The following is an 11,500-nucleotide window of genomic DNA, read 5'->3' as shown; positions in this document are numbered from 1 at the left end:
GTTTCAGTCCGCCTGTGCCGAGCTCAACAGTTCTAACTCAACAGTTCTGCTAACTTTCCAGTTCAATCCTGCAAAAGCATGAGTTTAATTGTTCCTATCTAACAGAACACAGGTATTTTGGCAGAGATTTTACACTTACACTGGTTGTCTACTCTAGTGACTAAAACAGAGTCAGACAACTCTAATATTTAGGACTGTAATGTACAGTTTGGAGCATTAATAACGCAGGCATGATGGGCTTTGGCTCCCTGTGCAGTTAATGGAGGAAGGAGATGCAATTCCTCAGGTACAGGACACTGTACCTGTGCATATTACAGAAGCATCTTTTTGTACGTTTTTGTTCTCTGAAGTAGTGGTCACTGCCTTCCAGTGCTTGATAATCCTTCCCATATTTATTATAAAGATGTTCTGTTGTTTTTCAGTATAGCCACAAGCAGAAAGGAGAAAATGTGAATGGAAAGGCTTGAAAAGCTTTAGGAAAGTGAAAATAGACATTTAAAATCATGATGAGGAAGTAAGATCTGTCTTTCTGGATCCCCAAAAATCCAAAACACTACAAAACATTTGCAAGCAGGGCTAGTGACAAAAGTACTGGCAGGACGGGGTTTCAACTGGTGTTAAATTGTTATGGGACCGTCAAAGGTCTCTTCTGTTGCTGTTCTGCCTGAGCACTTATAGAGCCCCTGTAACTGGGCGCCACCTCTTTGGCCATGGAAACTAAGGGAAGTGGGAAGAAAATGCACTTAATGACTTGGTATGGCCTAGAAATGCTGGGCTCAACTCTCCCCTGCTCTCCATTCTGGGTAGATATTACCCTCTTGTGCCAAGAGGTTTTACCATACTGAGGTGTCAGAAACAGTAGCGTTTTAAATCTATTTGTCAAAAGAATAGATGGTGGATAAAACATATCTATTAACTTTGAAGGTAGCTCCTGCTCAGTAAGGATCTCAGCCAGAGCCATAATATTGAATTAACGGTGTAAACACAATTACAGAAAAAACAACGCCCAAAACTGTCTTCAAACAAACAAACAAACAAAGTGACATACCACATTGATGAATCACTGATACATTTGCTGAGCTGAATAATCCTTTGTACTACCCTTGAAGGGAAACAAAGTAAAAAGTCTTATCTGGGGCCATCGTTTGTTATCAGCATACATCGCTAATCAAAAATGGCTTTGGTGCAGAGAAGAGTCTTAGAGTAAGTGTTAATAAATTGCAACTTAAATATAAACACTGTGCCAAACAAATTATATGCTATGATGTACAGTTGAAACTTTGAGCCTACCACAAATCCCAGAAGCACACATTCCCAAAACAAGTGCTTTCCAGCAAATACCAAACAAAAATAACTTTTCAACAGAAGATGTCTCTGGAGTATAGCAAAATACCAGCCCTCTTAGGACAGTCATGCAGGAGAAAGTAAGTAAGTAGTCACCATAAACTCCAACTTCTTCTGTGGAACCAGCCAATAACCATCATGCCTGGGTGGTGTCAAGAAGAACGAGATTATTTTCATCTTCTGTATGTGACAAATTCCTCTGTTCTCCAGATTAAATGAAATAAAGACCTTCACTGCATCTGGTGTAATAAAGTTATGCCATTACCCCCTTCCATTCCAGATGAAGCAATCAGAAATGAGCACTTCTCCCTTACAGCTGCTGCTGCTGCTTCTTTTGATCAAAATTGCTCTGTGTTCTTAGTAACTGTAAATCTGAAGGAGGAAGTGTTTTTAGGAGATGGAATAGACATGAATTACCCTCTTTGGTAAGCATTCAAGGCTTTCTATTCTCTAGGGATTGCAAAAAAAAAGTTCTGTGTATTTCAAGAGCTCAGATGTTGTTCCTTATTAAAAGGACTTTCCATAGCAAAACCTACAGGCGGATCATGAATACTGTTCTTCCCAAATGAATTCACAATTAAGAGTTCAAACAGAGCAAAACCCGGGATATTTTGAGAATCTTAATCAATCTCACATTACTAGGTTCCGTTGTCAGCCCAATCCACAAGGGAATGAATAACACTTAAACTATTAAGGCACCAGAGTTTTTTAGGAAATGGAAAGCATCCGTCCTATCTAAGAAATCAATTCCACAGAATTTGTTCCATTGTCAAATGGCAACAAGCAATTCTGTTAGGGTTCTTTTAAGTTAGAAATATTTTATCAAGACAGTTACCATTTTAATTGCATAATATTATGTCCATTATTTCAAAAGAAGTTGACCTAAAACATGGATGTATTCAGGGCAAGTGCTGGTACATAGGCTTCATTCACAGATTACTACATTCTTGCTTCTAAATAATTTGTGGTCATGACCCTTTCTTACTACCCACTGTGACACCAACTCAAGCTATTTTTCTGGATCTGAGATTCTGGGTATATGTTATGATCTGAATGAAGATAGAATCGCAATTTGGCAGGAACCTGAAAAGAGGAAGATAAGAAGAAAGCATTCTGTATAGCCTTCCAGATTCATACTGGAATGGGATTTCAGAAAGTCCCAAATCAGAAGGTAATTTAGATTATCTTGTCATTTCTCTGGTTTATCACAGGAGATATGCTTCACCCAGAACCCTTTTTGAAGCTCACTTTGTAGAAAGCATTTCAGACTGAGCAGGAGATTAACTTGAGCCAGGGAAGAGCAATGTTTGAGGTTCTCATAGTGTTAGGAACCCAAGTAGATGTTAGGCTACTTGTTGATCTGTAAGGCAGACACACTGTGCATTCACTACTTTGATAGTCTAGGCAGAATAGGTTTTGTTTCTGTTTTACAATGAGGAAATTGATGTGTACAAGTCCCTCATCCTAGATCATATTTGAAAGCTGCACGTGCATCATAAATACATGATATTTTAGAAACTGCCCAATTCCATATCCAAGTTAAGAAGTATTTGTCTTCCTTCTACTTAGGAAATAGGTAGTAAATCTCAGTGATTAGCACCGATGAAATGATGTCAGTGATTATTCTGTGATATACATGGTTCTTGTGTCACTTTGGACATGAAAGGCACTAAAGAGATCTCACCAGTTTTCCAGAAGTGAAAACTCACAGCTCAGAAAGATGAGTATAAGAATTTTGCAACTCAGGCCTGAATCCAGACTCTGCAAAGGTGAGGGGTCTTTCAACAGGAGTCTTGGTTCTGACAGTGAACAAGAGGTGAGCCAAGAATAATTCTGTTGAGCTCAATGGCACAATGGAAATATGTGCCATTATATAGCACATATAGGAAAAAAAGCACTATAGGAAAAAAAAAAAAGTAAAAGAAGATTCAAGACATTTCCATTTATGTAAAACAATGAATTAGTTATTGAAGTGATTAGGCGCGTTGTTTTCATGCAGAATGGATGCTTATTCTCGTCTCAGTTCCTTCATCCTGACCTTAAAGATCATCTAGTTTTATAATGTGGATAGAATGCCAAGGAGTTCCCTCCCTTTTCTTTGATAAGGAGAAAAATATCAGTGATTTATACCTGTGCTTTCATGGGAGCAGAGCTAAGTCTGTACCTTTCCCTCCCTGGTGTTCCAGAAACTAGCAAATTCATGCGTGCTTTTACTCCAGGACCAGCAACATCACTTGGCTTTACAAAAAAAAAAATAAAAAAAAAAATAAAAAGATGGCACAATTAACAAATTTTGGAGTAGTTTTGTGGATGGCTATATTACAAAAGGGAAATAAGAAATCCATACTCAATTTTTGTTGTTGTTAGGATCTCCTGTAGAGTAGAAGAGGAAAAATATTGTTGAAAATGACAGAGTAATTGTACAAGAAGAAAAACTGATCTGAAGAATCAGGCAGGTAGACCAGGAACTAAATTTATCTTGTTCAAAGTATTTACTAGATTTTAGGGTTATGGTGACTGTCTTGATTCTGACTAACGTATATGGTAAATGAAACACAAAGGGAGGTATATATATTTATTTTGTTGCATCTGATATAAATGTACCTGTGCATATTATAGGAAAGAAAGAATAACAGCTTCCTTACTATATGAGTTGTAAACTTTGAGGCAAAAATGATTATGTTCCTGTGTGTTTAATGGACTGATTCCATGGACTGGAAAAGTTTACATATCTTTACACGAGGAAGTTTTATATTTTCTATGGTATTTGAAAACAGTGTAAAATAAATAATTGAAACACTTAGATTAAATGAATCAAAAATCCTAAATCCCCGAATGAAGTCTTTTCATAGCAATCATCTCAATGAAGATTTCAGGCAAAACATTTACAGTTGGCGGCAACATCAAATTCTAAATGGATAAATCACCTTGCAAAATGCACTGCTAAAGGTCTGTCTTGAGACCGCATAGCTTTACATAAAGGCTACTTATTTTTCCTCCTCAGACTAGAGCAGGAGCTCCTCCTGCTAATATAAAACACTCTTCTGTCCGTTTCAGGGAAAATGATGAAAAGATGGAAAGTGCAAAGCCAGTTCAGATCAGCTCCAATTTTATGCATCTATGTGGTCTGCTATGTAAGTAATAGTCCTCTGTAGTTAAATGACTTTGTGTCCCAGGAAACTGAGCAAGGAGGAGGCTTGTAATTAATAATGAAATCTGCACAAAAAATGGTTTGGAAAAAACATTAAGGATGACAGATAACGGCACTGGAGACATAAAAGGAAGATAGTGATTCCTTTCTTAGTGACTGGTTGTATATCTATAAGAACCTAACTTGTCCTCAGTGCTTAACATGAGAGTACTTCTGGAGAGCTTGTGTATTGGGGAGAAAATGGGAAAAATCCATTGATTTTCCAGGAATGGCATTTGAGGAAGAATGCACCCTCTTTTACTGTTGCAATGTTTCAAATGAAGGAAGCGACAATTCCAGTATGATCCAGAAGGCAAAATCATCCTAGATTTTGACTGAGACTCAACAAATGACATTCTTATGCCATGAGAGCCTTTGTGATAAGGAAATGTTCATGGCCATAGAAAACTGAATGTGCCAGCTGAAGTAGGAAACTTTAGTCTTTGAAAAAAAGGGAACAGTTTTCGCACTATGCCACAGGTAATTTTTCAGTGGTCTAATCTGAGAATTATTACTGTCAAGGAAAGAAAACATGAACCTTTCAAGCATCTTTATTTTTTAATTTTTTGCTTTCTTGTGTCATTGCTTTGTATTTTTGAACAATTGTTGCACAATCTTTTCTAGAACATGAGTCCTGGAGATTTTACTAGAATGACAGGTAGTCAGGGACATACATCAGAGAGGTTTTCCAGCCTGATTTTCCAAGGCAAGCAAATGAAAAGGTAGGCAGTAGTTTACGTGAAGACAATCCCGCTGAAGGCAGTAGGTGGAGGCAAAGTGCAATAAAAATCCCGATGTTGTACTATAGCCTTCAGCCCAGGAGCATCCCTGGCTATTTGAAGACACACTGCTGTATGCTTTGTGGAAAAAAAAATGCAAGTTTGTCCCGGTGGCCAAAACCAAATGGAAGACTAGTACTGAAGTGTTTTTTGGATAAAGAAAAAGGATGGCTTGCGGTACCTGCTGTCTACACACGCCTCTCGGAAATACAAAGAAAATAGAATTTTGCAGAAAGCGAGAGATGGCTGGGGTAGTAAAAAGTTCATGGCCCAGCTGCCTTTTTTCCTATGACTTGACAACGGAAGATCAAGCTGGCTGTTGCATCTGTGGAATGATTTCTGGGGTATTGACAGTTACTGGAAACATTGCTGGGACACGTTATCCAGCAAATAAAAACTAGGAAAGCATAGGGCAACCTATGTAATATGTGTGTTTAAAAACATTGTCTTGGCATATATGTTAAAAAATGTATTTGACAATGCATTGTAAACGTGTTCATAAACTTCACGTTTACCCTGCTTTTGCAGGTAACAGAAGAGGCATTTGGATCAATTCAAATATAGTATGTTTTTTAGTCAGAACATCTAAAGAGCAAAGGAAACAGAGGGTTTTCTCAGTCTAGCCAGGGGAGGAAGAGTTTTCATCGTTCTCCTTTTGCCAAATAGCTCACAGGGTAAGGAATGCTTTGAAGATATTTTCTCCTGCAAGTGTGATGTAACCAGCAAACTGAAGGAGGCTGACCAGATTACAACCAAATAGCTCTGAGAAACTGTGGTTTCTGGAGAGTAGGAGTGGTGTGACAACACCCAGCAGGTAATACCAGAGATACCCTTGTAATGACCTGCTTAACCCTTATGTTCATTCTTCTGCTACTGTTGGGAGTGGCTAAATCCCAGGCTTCCAGGTTTGGGTTAGGGAGATCAAACCCTCAGGGAAATGGAGAAAATGTCCTAGTCTGAACATCCAAATAGTGTCCCCAATGTTTGGGGAACAACAGCTAAGGCCCTGTGGGGCAGCTTACAGGTGAGAATGGGTGGGTTTCAGCTGGCAAGGGGAGACAGCTGTTCCCCATATCCATTCATGACTTTCAGCTGCAACCAGTGCAGCGAGTGGTGCAGTGTGGGAGGCTGAGCTGTGAGGAGAGGCTTCATGTGCGTGCCAGGAGAGGTTTGTTGGCTTTTACTTTTGCTTTTCTTTAGTTCCTCTGTGACTCCTTTGGGTGGTGGAAAGGTGTCTGTCTCTCTTTATACTCTGGGAATGAATTAGGAAACTCTCCCTAAGACTTCTTGCAGCAGCATGGCACAAGAGGATTCTCCATTAGCAGGGGCTTGGGTCTGGTCTAAACCTGGGCTTTGCTATATGTTTCTGAAGGCCAGATTCTGTGCTCTTAGATCTGTGTGAATTATTTGGGTCTTTCCAGCGTTTGAATAAAATGGAGAGGGGAAGCTAGCCAGACATTTTTATTTTATTTCCCTTCTAGTCCCATGTTTTATTATTTTTAACGTGATTGACTGGAAGGAGTTTAAAGAGGATACATTAATATTAAACTGTGCTGCAACAAATAATTAATGTTTTTAAAGTTTTCTTTCATTCAGACTTGTCTGGAGCTCCCCAGCCTAGTTTATTTTTGATTATAGAAATTCATTTCAGTTAAATCATTCCTTTATCGGCAGGATCTGCCCACATTTGGTTAGACTAAATAGCTCTAGAAACCACAGTGTTTTTTTCAGTTGCTTTGAATCAAAGTTGCGTTAAGGCAAAGAAAAAAACAAAACAAAACAAAAAAACACCACACCACTCTTTTGCTGAAATTGGGCTGGATCTCATTAATACAGAAACAATTATATTAAAGAGTCTTTAATGTGTAGCTGTGATGCTGTGCTAGTCACTTAAAGCTTCAACTTAGTTTTGAGAACAGACTATCCTGTTTCTTGATTTTTTTCACTTGCAGTTTTTTGTGTGTCCATGACCTGGAAGCTTCCACCTGCCCTGTCCGTTTGTGACTCTCTTGATAATCAGTAGGCTCCATTAGTTCTTTTGATGCCTTATAAAGCCTTATGCTTTTGGCAGGTAGAGCTAACAGGTCAGAAATGAGGAAAAAAAAATCTTATTTTGTCAAACAGCCGTGTTTATGTTGTTGATACATCTGCTTTTATTGAATGGCTTCCTGCTGATACACAAGGCAGGTTGTTTGCTGTTAGCAACAATTGTTTTATGAATCCTCTACTGGGCTTGTCTGATCTTACTCATAATTGTACATGCCACTGAACACTGGGGGTTTTTGGGGAGGGGATTGAAGTTGTGTGGTTGTAAAGTAGGGTGACTTTTTTGTTTTTTACACTATTTTTTTTTTTCCAAATTGCTCCAACAATTGAAAGGGAAGTGCAAGTTCATTTTAAGGCCATTTTAAGTATAACTCTTTGTCAAAGGAATGGCACGAGACTTTAAGGTTTGTGAGATGGATGTCTCAGTGAGATTTAAAAATGTACTCATAATACTACAGTCCTGCATTACCACCCCATTATATGAAAAAGTGATATAAGGTATAAGATTGACAGGGATATTTCGCAACTGCGGGCTAGCTTCTGAAACACTTTGCTCCTGCCAGCAATTGCATTCAAGTACTAGTTGTTGGATTTACACAATTGCATTTTAGCTATTAAGAACAACAGTCAGATGTCATAAGGTAGAGCATCCCCACAGACATTTATTAGCATATTTTTTTTTCTAATTTATTAGCTTATTTCCTTCTCAAGTGCTTTTCAAGTTTTTGGTAAATAAATGCGTTGACTATGTTCTGTTTCTTACAGAACTCACCTGTTTTATTTGTGTATCTGACTAGTTTTGCTCTAAGACTGTATTCCTAACTCATATCCCATGCATCTGCTCCTGGTTCTAGTTTGGAACTGCAGAAATGCAGAAACATACGACTTCATGGGGCCACAGATTATTTATTAAAATGATTCCTCATGCTTAATTTTTAACATGGTCTCCTTTTCTAGCTGATGAATACATTGGCTAAATTACTGAATTATACACTAGTAATTCTTAAAATTTATTCCAGGTACGAAAGGATTAGAATTTCATGAGTTTGAGATGGATTCTTTAAAGCATTAATGTATCAGTAGAGTGAATTCAGGAACTCACCCTTCAAAAAAATTTTATAAACGTTTCAGATTCACTTTATGGACTTTTATTTTAGCATGAAATATTCCTTCATATTACTTTACTTCTGTGTTTGGTGCCCAGAGAGTGGGGAACACTACATGGAAAGTACTCAAAAGAAATCCTGATAAATTTCTTGAATTGTATGTTGCTAAGTACAGCCCTCTTATCTTTGAATACCCTGTTTAATGTAGATTTCAAGTTGGGAAAAGGAATAAAGAATCATCACTCTGTGAACTTTGCACTGAGATTTAGTTTTGCAGGCGCTGGGGTAACAGTGCAGTCCCACGAGTTCCAGAATATTCTGAGCTGGAAGGGGCCCTCACGGCTCCTGGAGTCCAGGCCCTGGTGTGGGGCTGTGACTGCTGCCCTGGGGAGCCTGGCCCAATGCCTGACCACTTATTTTGGTGAAGAACCGTTTTCTAACATCCAGCCGGATGCAAATTCTTGCTGTTGCCTCAGGTACTGTCATTGTCCCCATTCCCAGAGAGCAGAGCTCAGCGCCTGCCCCTCCGCTCCCCTCGTGATGGAGCTGCAGGCCGCCATGAGGCCTCCCCTCAGCCTGCTCTGCTCGGGGCTGAGCAAACCCAGGCACCTCAGCTGCTCCTCACACATCTTCCCCTCTAGACCCTTCACCATCTTTGTGGCTCTCCCATGGACACTTCCTAACAGTTTTATGTCCCTCTTATGCTGTGGTACCCAAAGCTGCACACAATGCTCGAAATGAGGCCTCAGCAGCGCGGAGTGGGGTAATCGCTTCCCTCAGCCAGCTGGCAGTGCCGTGCTTGGTGCACCCCAGGGTGCAGCTGGCAATAGCATGACAGAATTAGTCTGCTGAGCGGTGGGTCCTCTTGCAAAACAGCCCTTTATTTTGTTAGCCAGATGTAATACTGTGTAAGAAGCATGTAAACCGCAAATTTCTCCCTTGGTAGTCTTGGCATTTCTAAGAGATGGGCCGTTCAGGTGGAGGAAGCAGAAATCCTGAAGTGTGAAGAAATGTACTTGAGTATAAGAAGGTTTCTTGTACCCACCAGCACACAGAGGGTTGTGATTTTACTGGGCGTTGTTTGAAAGGACAGCATTTCACAGGTGAGCCAGATCTGAGTCCAAACGGACAGCTGTTACAAGAATGTATATGGCACCTGTGGAGCATTACTCTGAAGTGTTTTTTTGTTTTTTCTTAGTTAAAAAGATCAAAACTGGTATCCTTTTGTGTTAATGTACATGTACCTATTTCCTTTGTTTGCACAAAGTAGATATTAGTTTCAGAATTTCTATCCATTTACTGCACACCAGAACTCTGAACCCTTCTATTCCCTGCAGTAACTTCCTCAAATCCAGTTTTGCATCTGAAACTCCATGGGTCAGAGTCACCCTCAAATCTGAACCCTAAGTCTATACGTATAGAAAATGTATATATATGAGTTTATATAATTCTACATATGCACGTACAATTCTCATACTCTAAGAGGAAGAAACAAAAAAAAATCTAAATTTTCAGCTAGGCCTAGTTATACTGTGATCAGAGGAATGATTACAGCTCATGACATATCATAGAATATCTAAGCTATCTAACTCAAACTGGTTTATACATTTGCAGCAGTAGATTTGGAGCAGAGTATACGTTGTCTACTGAATGTATGTTGGGCCTTCATCAGGCTGCTGCACTATTGCATTTTGCTACCCTGGCTAAGATAAAGCTGGCTGCTTCAGGTGCATCTGAAGCAGGTCTGTCACAGCACAGTATTAACATGCTATGTTGAAGTTTCAATCTTATAAACAGTTAATATTGCGTTAATTCTTGCAACACTGGGTTCAGCCTTGAGTTACAGTGCCTTTAATGCCCACCCCCTTCAAAATACATCCAGATCTGTGTTCTGGATGTTCAATTTTCTTATGTTTTGTGAATACCTGTTCCTATACGATCAGCCTCTAAGATATCTGGTTTCTCTCCCATGATGCTGACCCTCTCCTTCAAATCTCAGAGCCACCCATCATGCAGGCCTTTGGTGCCAGCCCGTACATCATCGGTTTCCTGTGTGTCAGCCCTGTGGAAACTACCTGAAGTAGTTAGGGTTAAGTGCTTCAAACAAAGGGGATAAATTGCTTTGTTGTTTGTTATTCCTCGTAACCAATCTTCTGTCTATGAAAATATTCTTCTAGTGCAGTTTTGAATGAGGCCTAATGATGATCTTAGCTGGAAAAAAATTTGGATATTATCTTAGACCATCTTCTTCCTTGCATTTTTGGATCTTTACTCTCAAATACAGCCCATGAAGAATTAAACATGCTCAAGAGAGTGGAAGAACATGTTAACGAGGAAAGATAAAAACTGGGCATGGAAAGTTTGGCCAAATCATTTCCAAAGACGGACCGTGATGACTTTGTATTTTTTATGTGCAAATTACAAAGAGGGCAAAACCTCAGACTTGAAAAAAAGATGCTATAACTGGGAATAGTGGATTGAAAAATGACGAAAAAATTTTAGACAGAACATCTGGGAAAAAAAGATGTCCTAAAGGTGAGATATATTGGACTGTGGAATAGTTTCTACTGATTAATGGGATGTATTTACCCACCAGCTGATCTGGATGCTGAAGTGAGAATTACTTTCTACATTTTAACAAGAAAGATTTATTTCCATTAAAAAAAAAAAAAGTCACCTGCAGTTAAAGTCTGTAGTGTGATCTTTCTGAAGATTTGTTTCAGGAAAACAAAATAAAAATAATTAGCTGTCATGGCAATAAGAGGATTGACTTTTATAGTAAGGAAAAAACACTCTGTGTCCACATTCTTTGGGCTCTTTTTTTCTTTTTTCTTGTCTTTTGGAGGCATGACTCCCATGCTACATACCACAAGCAGTCCAACCTCACTAACAAACCACATTTTGGGATTGATCTAGGAGTTGACTCTCCAATGTTATGTACAATAGGAGCAATGTAATAAAACACACTCTAATCACTATCTGAAATTGGCATCTCTTACTCAAAAATCCTTTTATTTTACTTTGGACCCCCATGA

At 39.0% G+C, this 11,500-nt stretch overlaps 1 protein-coding gene across 3 annotated transcripts in view; it reads left to right on the top strand.

The window, feature by feature from the left end:
- Positions 1-6,403: 6,403 nt before the first annotated feature.
- The window catches only part of DKK2 (dickkopf WNT signaling pathway inhibitor 2), a 118,319-nt gene continuing 113,222 nt past the window's right edge, over positions 6,404-11,500 (top strand). For all 3 annotated transcript variants that reach the window (XM_068681916.1, XM_068681912.1, XM_068681915.1), the window contains exon 1: positions 6,404-6,481. The gene's annotated coding sequence lies outside the window, so the exon portion shown is untranslated. The remainder of the gene's footprint in view (positions 6,482-11,500) is intronic.

Source organism: Anas acuta, chromosome 4 (assembly GCF_963932015.1).
Source record: "Anas acuta chromosome 4, bAnaAcu1.1, whole genome shotgun sequence".
NCBI classification, from domain to species: domain Eukaryota; kingdom Metazoa; phylum Chordata; class Aves; order Anseriformes; family Anatidae; genus Anas; species Anas acuta.
The sequence above is the reverse complement of the archived record's forward strand: the minus strand, read 5'-3'. Positions and strand labels throughout refer to the sequence as shown.